Here is a 22,412-nt window from a genome sequence, read left to right as displayed (position 1 = left end):
CACAGGCATTTTGTGCTAAAGTAGTATAAAAGTATTACTTTGTGGAGCTAAGACAGAAGCCAGACATGTGAAGGGGGACGCCCTACTTGTTGGTCCAGTTTCCTAGAGAATTGTGCTCTGGGCACAATTGAAAGTGGGCTTCCCGGCTGCTGTTATTCAGGTCACTTGCCTTCCAGTGATGTGATGCAAGTTCCTGGAGAAGGCTCTCTGTCATGTCAGATGATGCTGCCTCCCAGTGATGTGATGTAATTTACAATCATTATACTTTGTAATGTGATGTAAATTGCACTTTTTACAAATGAAGGACAATTGGGGGACCTCGTGTGGTGCACAGTGTTAAGGCAGCAGTATACAGTCCTAAGCTCTCGCTCACAACCTGAAGGTTGTGAGATTAATCCCTGCAGGTTCAGGTAGCCGGCTCAAGGTTGACCCAGCCCTCCATCCTTCCTAGGTGGGTAAAATGAGTAACCAGCTTGCTAGGGAGTAATAAATAAAAAAAATTACCTGAAAGTGCTGCAGAATAATTTGGCGCTATACAAATAACAAGTCCCTATTTATCACTATGATTATCACTTAATTTGAATAAATTATTATTGTTAAACCTTTCATATTGTCTTACTCTCTTTAAAGCCATATCCAACGCTAAGCCTTGCTCCTTACTGCAAAATAATAAATGACACTGCGAGCAGGGTAGGCATAGAGTAATAGAGTCATTGTAAATAAAATTCCAATAATCCGGCATAGTGTAAAAATGTCATTATTTAAGAAAAAGTAAGTGCTTGTTGAATCAACAGCTGTTCTAGGGTGGGATAAAGCACCTATTAATATATTGGCCGCTGAGTGGTCATAGGATGTTGGGTTTGGTGAGTCATGGGATGATGTCTTGCAGAGTGGAGAGCCTGTGGATGTTGGGCAATGTTTGCAGAAAGTGAAGGTGAAAAAGGGCAAAGAATTTATTTTTTTTCTGGAGAGAATGGATATTGTTTAATCGCCCCTATCTGGATGTATCAATATTTTGGAATTATGGACCCCAACAAAATTTACAAGCATTAATTGATACAGGGGTGCAGGCCTCTTTAATTTATGGGAGCCTAAAACAATATAGTGGGTGAAAATGTGCAATTACTGGATTAGGAGTAAAACAGGAAAAGCAGTGCGAGCCAAGACAAAATTAAAAATAGGGAACCTACCAATGCAATTCTTAAAAGTAATGATAGTGCTGATTCCAGAAAATTTAATTGGTATGGATATTCCTAAGGGATTGACACTACAGTTGCCGGATGGCGAATATCAGTTTCGGGGAAAGCCCTATATAACAGCTCGACCACTGTTGGTACAAAGGTGAAAATACCCCAAGTGGAGACTCAACCAACTTCTAAAGTAATTAAAATGAAACACTATGACCACCTGCAGATGGCCAGGTAGGATCAGCGGGACCCGACCCGCGCCCCTGCAGGGACCAGTGTGGTGCTCACCTCTCCCGCGGCTCCGGCTCTTTGATGTGCCAGCTGCATGCGCAGAGCGGAGCCAGCGGCCCGGGAGTGACATGTCTGCGCATGCCTCTGCGAGACACGCACAGAAATAGAACATGCCTTGATTTGTTTTCTGCATGTGATCTCACGCGGACAAATGGCGGCCGCCTGCCAAGGATTGCGTTTTTTAATGTAATCCTACGCCAGCTTCCACGGGCGGAAATTCTGCGGGACATCCCGCTGTAGAATTTCCGCCCGTGTGCAGGGGGCCTATCGCATTCCTGGGGGCGATGAAGAGATCAGCGATACAATTCAAGATTTATTAAATGCCGGAGTGCTTGTACCAGGTAGTACGGAGTATAATAATCCTGTATGGCCGGTGAGTAAGAGTGACGGTAGTTGGAGAATGACTGTTGATTATTGAGAATAAAATAAGTATATCCCTCCACTAACCACAGCAGTGCCAGGTACTATTACACTCATAGAACAGGTACAAAAACACAAGAGAACTTGGGTGAGTGCCACCTATATACTGACTCATGGTCAGCTGCAAATGGTTTGACAACGCGGTTACCCACATGGGCAAAGTATGATTAGAAAACATATTCTAAAGACGAGTGGGTTAAACAATTGTGGCAGGACATCTAGTTCATTGTTCCACACATTAAAGTTCCCGTGTTTCATGTTGATGCTCATTGTGCTTCAGATACACTGGAAAGACTCTTCAATAAACACGCTGATGAAAAGGTAAGGATATCAGCAGTAGACCTCAAAGAAGTGGCAAGTAAAGATCCAGAATTGGTGGGGCTTGCTCAGTGGGCACATCAAAAATGTGGACATCTCGGGGAAAAAGCAACTTACCAGTGGGCAGTCTCAGGAGGGGTGCCCATCAGGTTAGGTTTGGTAAAAGGGGTGATATTAAATTGCCCTATATATCAGCATGTTCAGCAAAGCATACAGTAAGGGGACAAATGGCAAGAGGAAAGCTACCAAGTCAGATTTAGCAAGTTGATTTTGATGGACCACTATTGTCGGCTGGTGGATGTAATTACATATGTACAGCTGTGGATACATACTCCAGACATCTGATAGTGCATCCATGTGAAGTAGCTAATGCAAAGAGTACAATAAAGACAACACTGTTATTGTTATGAAACCGATTCAGGAAAAATTGGAATATGTTCCCACTGAAAGAGTATAATTATATGTTGTTTATCTGTTTAGATCCGGTCATGTATGCTGGCCATCGGCACGCTGTTACTTATGGTCCATTTGGCAAATGCGCTTCCCCCGGGTGGAGAGCTAACAGTTATCAGGCCATTTCACGGAAATTAGACATGGACTTGGTCATGGACTAATAGTACAAAACAAAGACTGCAGGACAATTTTACCTGTAAAGCAAATCACTGGACAGAGAACACTCAGTTACGACCGAAGTGCAGAAACTTGTGGTGGAGATAATCTTATTAATACTTATATGTTATAGTGTCAAACTACAAGTGAAACTCAAACAAGTCTGATTGGATAATACTCATAACTGTGTTGTCTATGAAACATATTGTACATAATGATAATTTGGTAGAGATACGCGCTACTTGTCAAAATGTATCCACTAAATCACAGAAACCGGTAATACAATAAAGAACTGTTCTAGGCAAAAAGGGTCATGGTAGGAGACCTTGTTGGGAGGAATTGGAACTGGTGTAGGAGCTTTAACCCTTTCCAATCAAATTTGTATCCTGGTTTTCCTAGGGGGCTTACTCTTTTTCTGCCATCATACAACAGCGCTATATGCTGGCTAAAGTCAGTACTGCATGAGGGGATATGTTGGATAGACTATGACAGCAGAGAGGCTGGCAATATACAGTAAGAGAACCCCGACGGACGTCTTCCAACATCGGAGCTCTACAGCCTTAAATCATAATGTCTTCACAGGTCAGACAGTGGATTGGAGTGGGTTAAATTCCATTGATAAGTAAATGTAGAAAAATAAAGTGCCACTTGTGGGAAGGGATATTCCCTAATTAATCAGTTCACAGCAACAGTGGATGCCATCATTATTTCTCCCTCAACATCTCATGTTAGGTTATGATAAGGATGTACTGATGTTGTTCAATGTAAGCTTTGTCTTCCAATATCATTTACTTGCTAATGTAAGTGCTTTTATTAATTGTACTCAATGTAGACCGCAATATATATACACACTGCATGAACAAGATAAGGCACAATCTGATTTAATGACCAATAATAAGCAATTCTGGTGAAATGTACTTAGGAATACAATACCTAAAGACGTTTGGATAGCCCCAAACCTCAGAGTGTTCAATGCGAAGATATTCGTTGTATAGGGTAATTTAATTACTTCGAGGTAGTAACTTCTGATTTGATGTGTAGTTTTATAGTACTTCTAATTATATTTAGCCCACCGGTTTATCTGTATCAATATTGGATGCCCAAATCTGAGGGCATATTAATTGATGGTTATAATAATATACATAATTATGTTAATTGTGAAAAAACTCAAGGTGGTTTAGTCTGTGGACGGGTACTGTAGTTTATGAACCATCCTTGTTACAGCATTCAGGAAGTATATGTGATTGGACAGTTCTGCCTTCCACATTTACTATGTTTGTAGAAATAGGTCCACTACCGTGTTTCCCCGATAGTAAGACACCCCCGATTGTAAGACGTATCGGGGGTGTCAGGGGGGTCGGCCAATGTAAGCCGTACCCCGAAAGTAAGACATACCGTAGAAAAAAAAAATCATTACTCACCTGCCCCGGCGTTCTGTCGCGCTCCGGCAGGATGTCGCTCGCTCCTCGTCCCCGGCGCAGCATTGCTTTCTGAATGCGGGGGCTTGAAATCCCCGCCTCCAGAAAGCTAATACACACGCCGTCAGCCAGTTACAGAATGGCTGTGATTGGCTGAAGGCGCACGTGGCTTCAGCCAATCACACTATTCAATGACATCATTGAATGGCTGTGATTGGCTGAAGGCGCACGTGGCTTCAGCCAATCACACCCATTCAATGATGTCATTGAATAGTGTGATTGGCTGAAGCCACGTGCGCCTTCAGCCAATCACAGCCATTCAATGCTGTCATTGAATGGCTGTAACTGGCTGACGGCATGTGTATTAGCTTTCTGGAGGCGGGGATTTCAAGCCCCGCATTCAGAAAGCAATGCTGCGCCGGGGACGAGGAGCGAGCGACATCCTGCCGGAGCGCGACAGAACGCCGGGGGAGGTGAGTAATGATTTTTTTTTATTATAAGACATACCCCGAAAGTAAGACATAGTCTGGCTTTTGGGGATAAAAAGAAAGTAAGACACTGTCTTACTTTCGGGGAAACACGGTAGTATGGTAACTAGAGATGAGCGAACGTACTCGTCCGAGCTTGATACTCGTTCGAGTATTAGCATGTTCGAGATGCTCGTTACTCGTAACGAGCACCACGCGATGTTCGAGTTACTTTCACTTTCATCTCTGAGACGTTAGCGCGCTTTTCTGGCCAATAGAAAGACAGGGAAGGCATTACAACTTCCCCCTGCGACGTTCAAGCCCTATACCACCCCCCTGCAGTGAGTGGCTGGCCAGATCAGGTGTCACCCGAGTATATAAATCGGCCCCTCCCGCGGCTCGCCACAGATGCATTCTGACAGAGATCAGGGAAAGTGCTGCTGATGCCGGAGCTGCTATAGGGAGAGCGTTAGGAGTTATTTTAGGCTTCAGGAACCCCAACGGTCCTTCTAAGGGCCACATCTGACCGTGTGCAGTACTGTTGAGGCTGCCTTTTGCAGTTTTGCACATTTTATTTATTTTTTGTATATCGGCCGTGTAGAGCATTGCGTCCTCAGTCTGCAGTCATTGTATAGAGTATAGGGCCAGTACTGGTGAGGCAGGGAAAGAGATATTCAGGCTATATAGGCAGTGGGCTTTTTCCAAAAAATTGGGGAAAAATACTATATTTGGGCTGCCTGTGACCGTCTTCATTTTACTGCGTGTCTGCTGGGGGTAGTAGTCCTAATTAATACGCAGCTAAGCGTTACAGCAGGCTTGCGCAAAATTGTTTCCTGGATCTGCTGTCTCTGTTACATTAGCGCCGTCATCCCGCCAGAGGGAAACAGTATACATAATATTATACGCTGCCTACAGTATCTATCTGCTGGGGGTAGTAGTCCTAATTAATACGCAGCTAAGCGTTACAGCAGGCTGACGCAAAATTGTTTCCTGGATCTGCTGTCTCTGTTACATCAGCGCCGTCATCCCGCCAGAGGGAAACAGTATACATAATATTATACGCTGCCTACAGTATCTATCTGCTGGGGGTAGTAGTCCTAATTAATACGCAGCTAAGCGTTACAGCAGGCTGGCGCAAAATTGTTTCCTGGATCTGCTGTCTCTGTTACATCAGCGCCGTCATCCCACCAGAGGGAAACAGTATACATAATATTATACGCTGCCTACAGTATCTATCTGCTGGGGGTAGTAGTCCTAATTAATACGCAGCTAAGCGTTACAGCAGGCTGGCGCAAAATTGTTTCCTGGATCTGCTGTCTCCGTTACATCAGCGCCGTCATCCCGCCAGAGGGAAACAGTATACATAATATTATACGCTGCCTACAGTATCTATCTGCTGGGGGTAGTAGTCCTAATTAATACGCAGCTAAACATTACAGCAGGCTGGCGCAAAATAGTTTCCTGGATCTGCTGTGCGTTCAGTAAGGGAAGTCAGCCTCCAACCACAGGCCAATAAGCGGCACATTTAATTACAGCGTTCTGTTTCTGCACTACTGGTAATACACCATGCTGAGGGGTAGGCCTAGAGGACGTGGACGCGGGCGAGGACGCGGAGGCCCAAGTCAGGGTGTGGGCACAGGCCGAGCTCCTGATCCAGGTGTGTCGCAGCCGACTGCTGCGGGAGTAGGAGAGAGGCACGTTTCTGGCGTCCCCACATTCATCTCACAATTAATGGGTCCACGCGGTAGACCTTTATTAGAAAATGAGCAGTGTGAGCAGGTCCTGTCGTGGATGGCAGAAAGGGCATCCAGCAATCTATCGACCACCCAGAATTCTGCGCCGTCCACTGCTGCAACTCTGAATCCTCTGGCTGCTGCTCCTCCTTCCTCCCAGCCTCCTCACTCCATTACAATGACACATTCTGAGGAGCAGGCAGACTCCCAGGAACTGTTCTCGGGCCCCTGCCCAGAATGGGCAGCAATGGTTCCGAATCCTCTCCCACTGGAGGAGTTTGTCGTGACCGATGCCCAACCTTTGGAAAGTTCCCGGGGTCCGGGGGATGAGGCTGGGGACTTCCGGCAACTGTCTCAAGAGCTTTCAGTGGGTGAGGAGGACGATGACGATGAGACACAGTTGTCTATCACTCAGGTAGTAGTAATTGGAGTAAGTCCGAGGGAGGAGCGCACAGAGGATTCGGAGGAAGAGCAGCAGGATGATGAGGTGACTGACCCCACCTGGTTTGCTACGCCTACTGAGGACAGGTCTTCAGAGGGGGAGGCAAGTGCAGCAGCAGGGCAGGTTGCAAGAGGCAGTGCGGTGGCCAGGGGTAGAGGCAGGGCCAGACCGAATAATCCACCAACTGTTTCCCAAAGCGCCCCCTCGCGCCATGCCACCCTGCAGAGGCCGAGGTGCTCAAAGGTCTGGCAGTTTTTCACTGAGAGTGCAGACAACCGACGAACAGTGGTGTGCAACCTTTGTCGCGCCAAGATCAGCTCGGGAGCCACCACCACCAGCCTCACCACCACCAGCATGCGCAGACATATGATGGCCAAGCACCCCACAAGGTGGGACGAAGGCCGTTCACCGCCTCCGGTTTGCACCACTGCCTCTCCCCCTGTGCCCCAACCTGCCACTGAGATCCAACCCCCCTCTCAGGACACAGGCACTACCGTCTCCTGGCCTTCACCCACACCCTCACCTCTGCTGTGCTCGGCCCCATCCACCAATGTCTCTCAGCGCACCGTCCAGCCATCGCTAGCGCAAGCGTAAGTACGCCGCCACGCACCCGCACGCTCAAGCGTTAAACGTGCACATAGCCAAATTTATCAGCCTGGAGATGCTGCCGTATAGGGTTGTGGAAACGGAGGCTTTCAAAGGTATGATGGCAGCCGCGGCCCCACGCTACTCAGTTCCCAGACGCCACTACTTTTCCCGATGTGCCGTCCCAGCCCTGCACAACCACGTCTCCCGCAACATTGTACGCGCCCTCACCAACGCGGTTACTGGCAAGGTCCACTTAACAACGGACACGTGGACAAGCACAGGCGGGCAGGGCCACTATATCTCCCTGACGGCACATTGGGTGAATTTAGTGGAGGCTGGGACAGAGTCAGAGCCTGGGACCGCTCACGTCCTACCCACCCCCAGAATTGCGGGCCCCAGCTCGGTGGTGGTATCTGCGGCGGTGTATGCTTCCTCCACTAAACCACCCTCCTCCTCCTCCTACGCAACCTCTGTCTCGCAATCAAGATGTGTCAGCAGCAGCACGTCGCCAGCAGTCGGTGTCGTGCGTCGTGGCAGCACAGCGGTGGGCAAGCGTCAGCAGGCCGTGCTGAAACTACTCAGCTTAGGAGAGAAGAGACACATGGCCCACGAACTGCTGCAGGGTCTGACAGAGCAGACCGACCGCTGGCTTGCGCCGCTGAGCCTCCAACCGGGCATGGTCGTGTGTGACAACGGCCGTAACCTGGTGGCGGCTCTGCAGCTCGGCAGCCTCACGCACGTGTCATGCCTGGCCCACGTCTTTAATTTGGTGGTTCAGCGCTTTCTGAAAAGCTACCCACGCTTGTCAGACCTGCTCGGAAAGGTGCGCCGGCTCTGCGCACATTTCCGCAAGTCCCACACGGACGCTGCCACCCTGCGCACCCTGCAACATCGGTTTCATCTGCCAGTGCACCGACTGCTGTGCGACGTGCCCACACGGTGGAACTCTACGCTCCACATGTTGGCCAGGCTCTATGAGCAGCGTAGAGCTATAGTGGAATACCAACTCCAACATGGGCGGCGCAGTGGGAGTCAGCCTCCTCAATTCTTTACAGAAGAGTGGGCCTGGTTGGCAGACATCTGCCAGGTCCTTGGAAACCTTGAGAAGTCTACCCAGATGGTGAGCGGCGTTGCTGCAATCATTAGATAGTCAGAGCACCCTCCTGTCTATATCTCAGCGCTTTGAGGAGGAGGAGGAGGAGCATGAGGAGGATGAGGAGGAGGGGGAAGAGACAGCTTGGCCCACTGCTGAGGGTACCCATGCTGCTTGCCTGTCATCCTTTCAGCGTGTATGGCCGGAGGAGGAGGAGGAGGATCCTGAAAGTGATCTTCCTAGTGAGGACAGCCATGTGTAGCGTACAGGTACCCTGGCACACATGGCTGACTTCATGTTAGGATGCCTTTCTCATGACCCTCGCGTTACACGCATTCTGGCCACTACGGATTACTGGGTGTACACACTGCTCGACCCACGGTATAAGGAGAACCTTTCCACTCTCATACCCGAAGAGGAAAGGGGTTCGAGAGTGATGCTATACCACAGGACCCTGGCGGACAAACTGATGGTAAAATTTCCATCCGACAGCGCTAGTGGCCGAAGGCGCAGTTCCGAGGGCCAGGTAGCAGGGGAGGCGCAGAGATCAGGCAGCATGTACAGCACAGGCAGGGGAACACTCTTTAAGGCCTTTGACAGCTTTCTGGCTCCCCAGCAAGACTGTGTCACCGCTCCCCAGTCAAGGCTGAGTCGTCGGGAGCACTGTAAAAGGATGGTGAGGGAGTACGTAGCCGATCGCACGACCGTCCTCCGTGACGCCTCTGCCCCCTACAACTACTGGGTGTCGAAGCTGGACACGTGGCCTGAACTCGCGCTGTATGCCCTGGAGGTGCTTGCTTGTCCTGCGGCTAGCGTCTTGTCAGAGAGGGTGTTTAGTGCGGCTGGGGGAATCATCACAGATAAGCGTACCAGCCTGTCAACCGACAGTGCCGACAGGCTTACACTCATCAAGATGAACAAAGCCTGGATTTCCCTAGACTTCTCTTATCCACCAGCGGACAGCAGCGATACCTAAACAATACGTAGGCTGCACCCGCGGATGGAAGCATTGTTCTCTATCACCATTAAAAACGTGGACCTTTTAGCTTCATCAATCTGTGTATAATATTCGTCCTCCTCCTCCTGCTTCTCCTCCTGAAACCTGACGTAATCACGCCGAACGGGCAATTTTTCTTAGGCCCACAAGGCTCAGTCATATAATTTTTGTAAACAATTTTTATACGTTTCAATGCTCATTAAAGCGTTGAAACTTGCACCTGAACCAATTTTTATTTTAACTGGGCTGCCTTCAGGCCTAGTTACAAATTAAGCCACATTAACCAAAGCGATTAATGGGTTTCACCTGCCCTCTTGGTTGGGCATGGGCAATTTTTCTGACGTACATTAGTACTGTTGGTACACCAATTTTTTGGGGCCCTCGCCTACAGTGTAATCCAATTAATTTTTTGCCCACCTGCATTAAAGCTGACGAACATCAGCTGTGATGGGCACTGCAATGGGATACATTTATGTACAGCCGGTGGGTTCCAGGGAGCCACCCATGCTGTCGGTCCACACGGAGTTGTAACTGCATGTGTCCACTTCTAAAGAACCCCAGTCTGACTGGGGCATGCAGTGTGGGCCGAAGCCCACCTGCATTAAACATGACATTACCTCAGCTGTGATGGGCAATGCAATGGGATATATTTATGTACTGCCGGTGGCTTCCTGGCACCCACCCATGCTGTCGGTCCACACGGAGTTGTAACTGCATGTGTCCACTTCTAAAGACCCCCAGTCTGACTGGGGCATGCAGTGTGGGCCGAAGCCCACCTGCATTTAATCGGACGTTACCTCAGCTGTGATGGGCACTGCAATGGGATACATTTATGTACAGCCGGTGGGTTCCAGGGAGCCACACATGCTGTGGGTGCACACAGAATTCCCATTGCGGAGTTGTACCAGCCTGTGACTATTTATAAAAAACCGCGGTCTGACTGGGGCATGCAGACACCTTGACAGAATGAATAGTGTGTGGCACATAGGTTCCCCATTGCTATGCCCACGTGTGCAGCTCCTGATGGCGGTGGCACAGGATTATATTTCTCATTGCTTCTGTACAGCATTGTGGGCTATCGCCCCGCCCCTTTTAAAGAGGGTCGCTGCCTAGCCGTGCCAACCCTCTGCAGCGTGTGCCTGCGGTTCCTCCTCATGGCAGACGCACTTATAAATAGACATGAGGGTGATGTGGCATGAGGGCAGCTGAAGGCTGCGCAGGGACCATTTGGTGTGCGCTGTGGACACTGGGTCGTGCGGGGGGGGGGGGGGGGGTTGGGCAGCACGTAACCCAGGAGAAGTGGCAGCGGAGTGTCATGCAGGCAGTGATTGTGCTTTGTTGGAGGTAGTGTGGTGCTTAGCTAAGGTATGCATTGCTAATGAGGGCTTTTCAGAAGTAAAAGTTGTTGGGGGGGGGCACTCTTGCCGCTATTGTGGCTTAATAGTGGGACCAGGGAACTTGAGATGCAGCCCAACATGTAGCCCCTCGCCTGCCCTATCCGTTGCTGTGTCGTTCCCATCACTTTCTTGAATTGCCCAGATTTTCACAAATGGAAACCTTAGCGAGCATCGGCGATATACAAAAATGCTCGGGTCGCCCATTGACTTCAATGGGGTTCGTTACTCGAAACGAACCCTCGAGCATCGCGAAAATTTCGTCCCGAGTAACGAGCACCCGAGCATTTTGGTGCTCGCTCATCTCTAATGGTAACTAATCCACACAAGTAGGAAGTATAATTTGAGTATTCCCTTTCTGGTTGTTTTGTAATGTATCATTGTTACATTGGTTTAACCCTTTCCAATTCCCTGTCTGATGTCTTAACACATTCTGATTGAAGCTTGTACAGCTCCAATGTCAGAAGATGTCCCACAAGGTATTCTTACCGTCTATTGCCAGCCACTCCACTGTTGGAGTCTCTCTGGAGCACACACACTGGCTTTAGCCAGCAGATGGCACTGTTGTATAACAGCAAAAAGAGAAAGCCTTTTAGGAAACCCTGAATCCGAAATTGGATTGGAAAGGGTTTATGAAGCCTATACTTTCTTACCTGATGCAGAACAATTATTAGTTTGGCATCCAGATATATTGCTTATGTCAAGCCTTACAGTATCTCTTGATAAGATTAATAATCTTATGAAAAATGCAGAACATTTAATGGAACATTTAGAAGTTACTAATCAATCATAAATAGAACTTGAAAAGCAAACCGTGGTTACGTAAAAAAGTGCGACTAAAATTTAAGCAGAGACCGGTTACCACTGGTATGATATATTTACTGCTTGGTCTCCTACTCCTTCTCAAACCCTAAATTGGATGTTAATTGTGCTCATTTTATGTATTTTACTCACATTATGGTATTGTTGTATAACATATAGGTTGTGTAATTGTAACCTAGAAACAATTCCACTTAGTTACTCTATGTATTCTAAATCATCAAGAGTGGATTGTCAGGGATATGCTGATTGTGTGATTGTTTAGACTCCGTTTTGGGAGGTATTTCTGGTTATATCATAAAATGAAGATGTGTATGTCTTAAGAGTAAGTTAGCACACAATGAAGAGTCATGTTATCCTTGTGTCTGGGAGGAGGATCAGTGTGTATGTTTTAGATAAAGATTGCACACAAGGTACTGTACATCTGGAAGGAGGATTAGCATTCATGGTTGTATAATAAGATGTAGCTGGAGGTTCAGATTAAGTTTGCGCACAATGTGTTTGTTTTTTCTGTCTCATGACATAATACGCTGGCGTCATTCTGTCATGAGGACTAGGAAATCAACACGTAGGCATTTTGTGCTAACATAGTGTGAAAGTTTTACTTTCCGTGGCTAAGGCAGAAACCATTCAAACAAGTGAGGGGATGCCCTACTTGTCGGGCCAGTTTCCTAAAGGTTTTCTGTCTTGGTGCTGTTTGAAAGTGGGTTTCCTAGCTGCTGTTATACAAGTCAGATGATGATGCCGCCTCCCAGTGATGTGATGTAAGTTGTATCCTTTATATATAGATAATGATGTGATGTTATTTGCTATATTTATACTTTTTGATATTATGTAAGTTGCAACTTTTATCATTTGTATATAGTTAGTTTACAAAAGAAGGTCATTTATATATCACTATTCTCGATTATGACTTAATTTGAATAAACTATTATTGCTAAACTTTCCATACTGTCTTACTCTCTTTAAAACCGTATCCGAATCTAAGCCTTGCTTCTTGCAGCAATACAGCATCTCCCATAGTCTTCTGTAGAACCGTTGGTTTGCAAATGCGCACAAAAATGGAGCATGCTGTTGTTTTTTTTGCACACGCAAAAAAGAGTAATGAGAATGAAACCATTAAAATCCATGGGTTCTATTCTCTACGTATTACAAATACGCCCATGTGAAGGTACCCTGAGTCACATACTAATAGAGCTGAGAGTTTGCACACAGTGTGTTATGTCTAGACGATGCTATTAACTTGAACCAAAAAGAATAGATGTTCCACCTCGCATTCCACTTGGCATTCCAAAAGGCGTCTGAGTGGTGGGAGGTTTATAGAAACATTTATAAAATGCAACTTTTTAAAAAGTCACAAAATTTGTCGCAATCTCACTCCAGGAGTTGGGGGTGCACAAGGAGACTCAACAGCTCGAAACATTTGAAGATCCAACAAATTTATCAACATTATGTAACATTTGATAATATGTCACATCTTTACAATGGAGAAGGGAAGAAAACCTGCCAGAAAACAGCGTCAAACATTAAAGGGGTTGTCCCGCGAAAGCAAGTGGGGTTCAGCACTTCTGTATGGCCATATTAATACATTTTGTAATAGACATCGTGCATTAATTATGAGCCATACAGAAGTTATTCACTTACCTGCTCCGTTGCTAGCGTCCCCGTCTCCATGGAGCCATCTAATTTCAGCGTCTAATCGCCCGATTAGACGCGCTTGCGCAGTCCGGTCTTCTCCCTTCTGAATGGGGCAGCTCGTGCCGGAGAGCTGCTCCTCGTAGCTCCGCCCCATCACGTGTGCCGATTCCAGCCAATCAGGAGGCTGGAATCGGCAATGGAACGCACAGAGCCCACGGTGCACCATGGGAGAAGACCTGCGGTCCACCGTGGGTGAAGATCCCGGCGGCCATCTTCGCAAGGTAAGTAAGAAGTCACCGGAGCGCGGGGATTCGGGTAAGTACTATCCGGTTTTTTTTTTAAACCCCTGCATCGGGTTTGTCTCGCGCCGAACGGGGGGGCTATTGAAAAAAAACAAAAAACGTTTCGGCGCTGGACAACCCCTTTAATTCTGTAATGACAAGCTCTTCCTTTGTTCTCAGAGTGACATATTCAGAACATTTAAGAGACATAACAGGCCTTACCACCAGCGTCCACATGGTGTCTCTGCTCTGGTGACTGTCACCACCCTTGACACGTGCCACTACTGGAGTTGAGCCTCACATCATTTCCATCTAACCTTCCTGCCATCATAAGAGGAACGTATCTGTTCCTGACTTTATCCTTGGCATCACTGGACTGAAGCAGTTACTCTCCTGAGGGCTTAAACACATGAGTCTATTTTTGTACCGTTTTGGTGCCGTGAAAATCACGGTCGCAAAACTGGACAAAACAAAACCATTGATTTCAATGGTTTCATTTCACTAGCGTGATTCTCGTACATTAACCCTTTCCAGTCCCCTGTCTGACCTCTGAAGACATTATGATTTAACGCTATGCAGCTCCGATGCTGGAAGACGTCCGTCGGGGTTCTCTTACTGTATATTGCCAGCCTCTCTGCTGACGAAGCCTATTCAACATGTCACCACATGTAGTACTGGCTTTAGCCAGCATATAGCGCCGTTGTATAACAGCAGAAAAAGAGTAAGCCCCCTCGGAAAACCAGGATACAAATTGGATTGGATTGGTTAATACTATGTGTGAGAAAAGATAGGACTTGCCATATCTTTCTCGAATGTAGTTTTTCGACTTGCAACAACGATGGAGTAGACCTATGTTCCTGCTTTTTATTTAACTCATGTACAATAGCGCAGAGTTTGAATAGAGTTTCCCTAGCCTACCATCTGGGCTACGGACACCAGCTTTGTTATTTTTTTCTTGTATCCATCCTTCTCTTCTGTCAATTTTGACACTTTGGGAAAAGAAACTTGGGCGGGTATCTTTAGACTATTCCTATACGAATGGGCCAGAAATTGACTAGCTCACTCTTGCAATTGAAATAGGAAAAGCAGATTTGAATTGGGGGAATACCACCAAGGAGTAAGGTGTTTGTATCTCCCTCCCGTGGGAAACACGTACCCTGAGAGATACAGAGACAAACACCTTTAAGGCACTGGTACGACGCCCCACCACACATATTGCATGGGACGTCGACCAGTTGGCTGTCTAATTTTGAAACGGAGACCTGCCACTCAGTATACTCTACTCACTCCAACAAGATACTTATGTATCCTTATGCTCATGTGAGGATTTGAGTCCTGAGTTTTTTTCAATCATTCCCGTTTCAAAAAGTCTCATGAGATACATTCGTACTCAATGTCATTTTTGACGTTGAGGTGAGACACCCTTGATATCCTTACATCTGTGTCCAACCTAATATGAGACACTGGGGGATCAAGGATCTCACTCCAGGTGGTATTTAACCCTCACTATCTCTGCTGCAACAGCTGGTCCTCTAAAGATTGGGACACTAGTTTCTTTACGAACTGGTCTATTTAGACCCTCCAATATCGTCAGCAATATCTAATCTCAATTCATATTACTCCTGATGATCCACTCAAACTTGAGCGGTGAAACGCGTCGAGCAACAAACTGAGCAACAAACCAATGAGCAACAAATTATTGAGAAATTAAATACGTAAAGGGATCTTTAATGCCTGGGGTCGAGTATCCTCTAAATACGACCCCTATCAATAGAAGGGAGGCCGCATTCTATCTCTGGGAGGCTCTCTCATTGGTAATCCTGTAATATATCCGACATCTTCAGAATCCTTGAGAGATGTCTCCCTTGGCATAGACCAAATTTCGTCTCTTTATTTTGAGCCAGACGAGTATCTCTAATCCTCCTTTTGTAACGAATGTGAAGAAACACACATCCGAGTCACTAGAATCGAATCTTTTTATGACGTGTGGGTTACACAATACTAAGAAATAGCAACCGGAGACATTTCACTCTTATACACCCGGTGCGCTAATATACAATCAAGTTTCGGCCACCTGCCTAACTGGCCACAAGCAGGACCAGAAACTTTGTGGTCATTGCGGACCACATATTTTTGACACCCACACGCGTAAGAGTGTGACTAAACACTTACCTTGAGTGACTGCTTATGGTGTGGTTGGATGGTCCACACCACGTCCTTTAATCACTTTTGTTTTGTTTTATGTGTTGTGCCCCTACGTGTATATTTTAATCGTTGGAATAAAAATAAACCTTTTACTCTAAGTCACCACTGTGATAGGGCATTTCTAGTTAAATTTGGAGACTTCTACTCTGCCTCTTCTGTGAAACAGAGTTTGAATAGTAAAACAAAAAAACTGGTTCATGCGCTAATACTCTCCGTAGCGGTGAGCGTATTAGCGCATGCACCCATCTGTTTAAGCCCTACTGAATGGAGATGGGATTAACTGCAAAGCCGCTACCTTATCACTTCTCCTACACTCATAACTTTTAATGAGCTGTACTAATGACTACTGTACTACCAACCCATACAGGTCCAGATAGGGGTCTATAAGACAGTGGCAATAGATGGAGACCTGCAGACTAATGACGAGAATCGGGGTTCATACCACATAGGCTGCCCATGAGAATGGGGTACACACCACAGAGGCTGATAATAAGAAAGTGAATGCATACTACTAGAAAGGAGGTACATACCACAGAGACCGATCATGAGAAAGCAGATTCATACCACTAGAAAAGGGGTACATACCATAGAGGCTGATCATGAGAAAGAGGGTACATACTACAGAGACCACCCATAAGAGAAGAGGTACATACCATAAAGGCCGATCAAAAGAAAGTGGGTACATATCATAGAGGCCGCCTATGAGAAAAGGGTACATATCACACAGGCTGCCTATGACAAAGAGGTACATACTACAGAGAGCTCCAATGAGAAATAGGGAACATACCACAGAAGCCATCTTTAAGAAATAAGGCACATACCACAGAAGTCGTCAATGAGAAAAGAGAACAAACCATAGAAGCCGCCCATGAGAGAGGTGGTACATACCACAACGGACTCTAATGACAGAGGGGGCACATACTACGGAGTGTACCCATGAGAATGGAGGTACATACCATAGAGGCCATCAATGGAAAAGGGGGTATCACTTTCTTTAGGATCTATGTCAATCTGCATTGGGCCCATCACTCCCATGTGCATAGCATTGTTGGGATTTAACCAAAGGTCCATGGTGTCCTAAAAGAAGAGGGTGGGGAAATGCAAGAAAGATGGAGCCCTGATAGCTTGGTTTTGGGGTGTCATAGTATCACTAGCAAAAAACTCTAGTTGGGATTTTGCTATTGGGCCCCTTTGGCTTATGTACCCACACATAAGTCATTGCCTACACCCCCTGGTAAAGAACTATTACTTTAGGTCAGTCAGATGTTTATGGATGCAAAGCTATTTAATCCATAATGCTGCTATCTATGGAGGGCTAAGACAATACTTCTCTATGTATTGAGTTAAGGGTGCCCCTACGTTAGACTGTAGTGTGCCGCAAGACCACATGGCTGTGTGTGATGCAGCCAAAACCATGCCAATTTGAGGTAACACCACATGCAGCACAGTACTGTTAGGTGACCAGGCATAATGTACATGGACGTAATGCCACCCCCCCCCCCCCTAAGTTTGTCATGTATACAAGGGTAAATTGGAGTTTCTCGTTCCCCTTTTAGAAAGATTATTGGGCAAACGCTGTTGGATAGTGACGTGGCAGAGTGCGTGCGCCAGGCAAAACTGGGCATAGCAGGTGGGCTCTAAATCTGTACCGGATTCTCACCTACCAACTGCCATTTACCTTTTTATGTGACCCACTCAGGTATCGGTGGTGAGTGCCACTCTCACACCTGCACCCCTTATAGTTAGGCTTCTGTCTGTACAGTCAGTGGACGCTTACATGAGGACCCGATCGACCGTCACAAACCGCCTATTTCAAACATTGTCTCTCAGCTGATCATTTATCTATGGTCGTACGGAGCTAATCCAGTGAGCCCAGGGATGGCGAGCTCTCGTCCTCAGGCCGTGGGCTTCTTAGCGGCACATAATACCAGCTCAGCTCTTTACCGGCTCCTCTTATTCGAGGCCCCTGATTAGACATGACACGCAGTCCCTGAGTTCCCGGCGCTGTGATAATGAAGTTTCAGGCACTTTCCTGACTTTGCAGCTTCTCACTAACACAACGGAAACGCTCCCTCCACGTCCGCGGGGAGACCCTGCCCTGTGTGGCGTGTCTGAAGAACCTTAAATGGCCGTGGAGGCCTAATGGAATTGGTTTAATTATTCTACACCCTACAACATCTATTACTCTCTGATCCTGCCCCAGCCTGTGAGGGATGAGGTAGGAGTAGAGGAAAAACTGCCAGATCGCGCTGACTGTAGTGTAGCAAAATGGGTCGGTATGGCAGTGAATTTAATGGAAGCTGCACCTGCAATACAAACCTGGACCACTGTGCTATGGTCAGCGCAATCTGCTTCCCGCGCTGTCCATACTGACAGTGGCAATAGAAATGAACTGATTGGCAGGGGTCCTGAACAACAGACCAATTATCTGTTGATGACCTATCCTGGGGACAGGTCATCAATGGAAAACATCCAAAATATCCCGGAGAACCATATGTCCTACAGTGGGGGTTATTTATTAACCCTCATACACCAGAATTCTGGCATCAAAAAGATTACATTTTAGCGCAAGCAGGGTTTTGCGAAAAGCATTGTGACTTTTTAATGTTTTATGCCAGCCTCACCCCTTTTTTTAAAATGAGTGCGGACGAGCAGAAGGGGCGTGGCTATACATTTTACTGTACTTTTGGCGCTGTCAGAGTTCATTCACATCGGCACGGACACACCCCTACCATGATTTAACAGACTCTTAATTAGTACCAGATGTGTTTTGATTTCACGCAAAATTGCGCAGCATATTGCGCAATTATGCAGGTATTGGGACCTTTGGTACGTAAATGCACACAGAGTATGCACAATACACAATAGAGTATGCCGTGTGGAAAGATAGGGCAGGTCCAATCGTTTCTCACCCGCACAATTAACGGGCGAGAATCCCCATAGTGAAAACGAAACCACTGAAATCTATTAATCCTATTGAATGGAATGGGTTCATTTCCAGTGTGAGCTCTGTCCATCTCGGAATTGGAGAATCGCCCATGTGTATAAAGCCTTACTATTACTAGAGTTGACAAACCGAGCTCTGCTACACATGACAAATCCCACCCCACTGCAGAGGATTGCACCAACTGACAAACCCAGCTCAGCTATGTCTGACAGTCTCCTCTCTGAGAGCTTCTGCAGGCATTTTCTCCCGTAACGATTTTCCATTAATTGCCCTGGTAATAAATTTGCGCATGTCCCTGCACCTCTTGATAAGGAATTTAATATTGAATGAGGTTAACACAGCCACAAGTGCGATGTTTCATCTTCCCATCAGCAAATGAGAGCAACGTGAGAGATTTATCGCCTGGCAGGAGTTTTCGTGAAATCAATGGAGGGCGTCTCCGCCTATAAATCTGCTGGAGTTTTTTTGGAGGCGACGTACGTGGGTTATGTATAGGCAATGAGTTTAGCAATGCATGGATTTATGCACATTCAACGTCCCCGGTTATATTTGCGCCATTTTAGTGAACAGTATTTCAGTGGAGCCATGATGTTAAGCCCCGCCCCCTCCAGCCCAGGACTCAACCGGAAAAGGGGGACATGCAGCAGCAGAAGGTATTTGCCAGCGCCAGTGAAAGCACTGATAGCGCTATAGCGGCAGACCCCTCTGCCAACCAAGTGGCACAGGGTATAGGAGGCGCTATTTTGGTGAATCCTCGTGTGAGTGTGTGGATAGAGGCACCACTCACTTTACTGATGCAGTGCAGATGCGTTTAGCATATCAGCGTTGTGAAGAAAGCCCCCTCTATTTGAAAATGTATAGTGCTGAGCTCGGCACATTGGATGACGCAGTCAGCGCGTCAGAAGAGGAGGGCTGGCAGCCATATCGGCCTGTTATAAGGAATTACAGCTGCGTCACAGCAACCTGTGGGTTCAGAAAGAGAATGCAGCAGCAGTTGTTTTTGTGAAGCGAGCCCAGCAAGCCACGGGTTTTTGACTTGGCGCCGGCCGCTGTATAATGAGAGCGATGTGAGCAGCGCAGTCCCCAGAGAGGAGAGCAGTGCAGGAGGAGGCCATGAAAAGAACCCTGACAACCAGGGGCAAACAAGATGCCAAAAGAGCCTAATGACCAGGGGCTGAAAATGACATCACGCTGCCTGGAAGGAGAGGGAGACTCTCTTTCCATGGGGAATTCAGTCCTTGAAGAAGCAGACAGCTCCAGGGACCCAGATTCAATTATACAAGTATCGTGTACCCAGAGGCAACAAAGGGGTTAGACCTGTAAGACTGGTCCAACAAGATGTGGTATTGTCTGCACACTATGAGGGACAATGATCTCTATTCTAGCTCTTAGAATCTGGTCTCAAGTGGGGGAGACTAACTATGATGTTCATATGTCCTTATATAGGGCATAGCGAATTACAATATGGGGTTTTGGGCTACTGTCCAATGCTCCCAGGAGGCATATGGCCATCCAAAGTGTCCAAATATTTGATGCACATGAGGTTTTAAAACCAACATAAAGCTACAATGTGCATCCAAAAAGCACAAAGGTGTGCAGGTTACTGCAGAAGGACTGGTGCAGATAGCGTCACATGACTAGATATGTGTCCTGAAGTCAGAGGGCAGAGCCTCAAGATATATAAGGAGCAGACAGAGTGTGAGGAGCCATAGCTATCTAGCATCCATATTTATTTAGGGATCTGCATGTATTTAGGGGTTCTGGGCTGAAGTCTGTATTAGTTTAGGGGGTCTGCTGTCAGTATTTAGGGGGTCTGGTCTGGGGTCTGAATTTGTTTAGAAGGGTCTGGGGACTGTAACAGTTTAAGAGGTCTGGCGTCCCCATTTATTGTGGAGTTTGGTCTGAGGTCTGTATGTATTTAGGGATATGTATTTAGGGGATCTGGGCTTGAATCTGTTAGTTTAGAGGGTCTTGTGTCTGTATTTAGCAGGTGTGAATCTATTTAGGGGATCTAGGGTTTGTATTAGTTTAGGGGGTCTGTTATCTGTATTAATAGGATCTGGTCAAAGGTCTTAAATCCATTTAGATGGTGTCGTTTGGCCTTGTATTTAGGGGGTCTGTTTTTATTTGAGGGTTGACTGATCAGGGGTCTGTATGTTTAGAGGGGTCTGGTCTGAGTACTATGATAGTTTTTATTTAAAGGTCTCTATTTAGGTGTTTTTTTTGCTTCAGTCTGCATTAGTTTAGGAGCCTGGTGTTTGCTTTTAGTGGGTCCGACCTCGGGTCTGAATTTACTAACAGGGTCTGGTATCTGAATCTATTAAGGAGTGTAGGTCTGTATTTAGGGGAATAGGTCTGGGGTACTTGTTTAGTTAGATGTTTTGGGGACTGTAATAATTTAGTGGGTCTTTACTTATTTAAGGGATTTGCTCTGGGGTCTGTATTTCTTTATTTGTGTGGTCTGGTGTCCCATATTTAGGGGTTCTGGTCTGAGTTCTGTAGAAGCGTAGAGATCTGTTGTCTGTATTTACAGGGTGCAGTCGGTGATCTGAATCTATTCAGAGGGTGTGCATTTAGGGGATTTGGTCTGTGGCATTTGTTTACATGACTCTAGTCAGGGGACTGTAATAATATAGGGTGTCTGTAATTGTTAAGGGGGTTTGGTATAGAGTCTGTATTTGTTCAGGGGTCTAAAGGCTGCATTTATTTAAAGGTTCAGTATGGAATATGACTTTATTTTGGGATCTAGTCAGGGGGCTATATTTATTCTAGACTGGGGTCTGTATTTAGGGTTTCTTGGTTGGGGTCTACATTAATTTAATGGTCTGGAATCTGAATTCATTTGTGTTGCTGTAGAGCCGGCGAACGGCTGCTGAATTGCATCCAAAGAGGAGCCAAAGATTTCTCAGGTGCAATCTCTGCAGTTTTTATGAGAAATCATCATGATGGTCTGGTCCAGGTGGAGAAGAAAAGGAAACAGACTGATACGTCATGAGATATCACATTTTACTCACATTTCAAGACGGTTTCTCAAGTGCTAAACTCAGTTAAAGTCATGCCAATTACTCCATCATCACTAGACATTTAAAAACATCACATTCTCGCACGTTTCAGGGCCATTCTTAATCCTCCTTGTAGCAGATATTTCAACAACGTGAATACAGACTCATATAATATTCCTTATTAGTGACTGGTGGATGATGGGAGTTGACATGTGTGTAGATCAACATCACCTATGATTAAAAATTGCAATGGCCTGAAATGCATCAATAATCTAATTTTTAAAGCATTTTTTTTAAGCCGCACCAACTTATCTTTGGGCTTGATATGAACATAGCTGGAGAGGTAAAATTGAATTCTATGGGCTCTATACTAAAGCACTAATAATCTACCCATAAGACGTCCAATCTAAATAGGGCATGCCGTATTATTGTATAATGCAAAAGGAGCGGCAGACGATAGAAGCGGCATAATAGCATCACGAGCAGCTTTAGACCTGGCTGGAGTTCCTCCACTCTGCATTTTCTATGCCTCAAACAACACAAGGAAAGCTGTGCCCGGCCCC

General features: G+C 46.4%; 1 protein-coding gene and 1 long non-coding RNA gene across 2 annotated transcripts in view; one reads left to right on the top strand and one right to left on the bottom strand.

Moving 5' to 3' along the window:
* GRM7 (glutamate metabotropic receptor 7) overlaps positions 1 to 22,412 on the bottom strand; it is a 402,867-nt gene that overhangs the window by 142,732 nt on the left and 237,723 nt on the right. The gene's annotated exons all lie outside the window — the stretch shown is intronic.
* LOC136621464 (uncharacterized) overlaps positions 12,330 to 22,412 on the top strand; it is a 28,282-nt gene continuing 18,199 nt past the window's right edge. Inside the window, exon 1 of the long non-coding RNA XR_010791243.1 lies at positions 12,330 to 12,540. This is a non-coding gene — a long non-coding RNA (uncharacterized lncRNA). The remainder of the gene's footprint in view (positions 12,541 to 22,412) is intronic.

This window comes from Eleutherodactylus coqui, chromosome 3 (genome assembly GCF_035609145.1).
Source record: "Eleutherodactylus coqui strain aEleCoq1 chromosome 3, aEleCoq1.hap1, whole genome shotgun sequence".
In the NCBI taxonomy this organism is placed as follows: domain Eukaryota; kingdom Metazoa; phylum Chordata; class Amphibia; order Anura; family Eleutherodactylidae; genus Eleutherodactylus; species Eleutherodactylus coqui.
Note: the sequence above shows the minus strand (reverse complement) of the source record. Positions and strands in the feature narration are given on the sequence as shown.